Consider the following 955-nt stretch of genomic DNA (forward strand, 5'->3'; position numbering starts at 1 on the left):
CCTTGCCCCTCCCAGCTCCACTACAAAGACGATTGTACATTGCTTTGGCCGCTCCCTCTCAACTACGGAGACGAGTTTAACGCGGTTTCCACCCCTCCCTCTCAACCGCACCAGTGCACGCTTGCCGCGCCACAACGCCGACGCTGGACCCGTGAATCGTGAGCACCCAGCTATGACTTACCGCACTCGTGCAAAATAATAAAACACGGTAAATATATTACTTACACGTGCGTTTTGTTTTGCAAGCGGCGCGAAAAAAATTAAAAAGGGAATGCAACACGAGGACTTCCCAGGAGGTCACCCATCCTAGTACTACTCTCGCCCAAGCATGCTTAACTTCGGAGTTCTGATGGGATCCGGTGCTTTAGTACTGGTATGATCGCATCCGACATGTTACCCCGGTCTTCGTCCCTTATCCTTGCCCCTCCCAGCTCCACTACAAAGACGATTGTACATTGCTTTGGCCGCTCCCTCTCAACTATGGAGACGAGTTTAACGCGGTTTCCACCCCTCCCTCTCAACCGCACCAGTGCACGCTTCCCGCGCCACAACGCCGACGCTGGACCCGTGAATCGTGAGCACCCAGCTATGACTTACCGCACTCGTGCAAAATAATAAAACACGGTAAATATATTACTTACACGTGCGTTTTGTTTTGCAAGCGGCGCGAAAAAATTAAAAAGGGAATGCAACACGAGGACTTCCCAGGAGGTCACCCATCCTAGTACTACTCTCGCCCAAGCACGCTTAACTTCGGAGTTCTGATGGGATCCGGTGCTTTAGTGCTGGTATGATCGCATCCGACATGTTACCCCGGTCTTCGTCCCTTATCCTTGCCCCTCCCAGCTCCACTACAAAGACGATTGTACATTGCTTTGGCCGCTCCCTCTCAACTACGGAGACGAGTTTAACGCGGTTTCCACCCCTCCCTCTCAACCGCACCAGTGCACGCTTG

The 955-nt window shown here is 52.6% G+C and overlaps 2 non-coding genes across 2 annotated transcripts; both read right to left on the reverse strand.

Moving 5' to 3' along the window:
* Nucleotides 1-268: 268 nt before the first annotated feature.
* LOC119348638 lies at nucleotides 269-387 on the reverse strand. Its single transcript, XR_005169055.1, has one exon. It is a non-coding gene; the product is annotated as a 5S ribosomal RNA (ribosomal RNA).
* Nucleotides 388-683: 296 nt separating this feature from the next.
* Nucleotides 684-802, reverse strand: LOC119348637. Its single transcript, XR_005169054.1, has one exon. It is a non-coding gene; the product is annotated as a 5S ribosomal RNA (ribosomal RNA).
* Between the last annotated feature and the right edge of the window lie 153 nt (nucleotides 803-955).

The sequence above is a fragment of the Triticum dicoccoides genome, unplaced genomic scaffold (assembly GCF_002162155.2).
Source record: "Triticum dicoccoides isolate Atlit2015 ecotype Zavitan unplaced genomic scaffold, WEW_v2.0 scaffold99124, whole genome shotgun sequence".
Classification (NCBI taxonomy): domain Eukaryota; kingdom Viridiplantae; phylum Streptophyta; class Magnoliopsida; order Poales; family Poaceae; genus Triticum; species Triticum dicoccoides.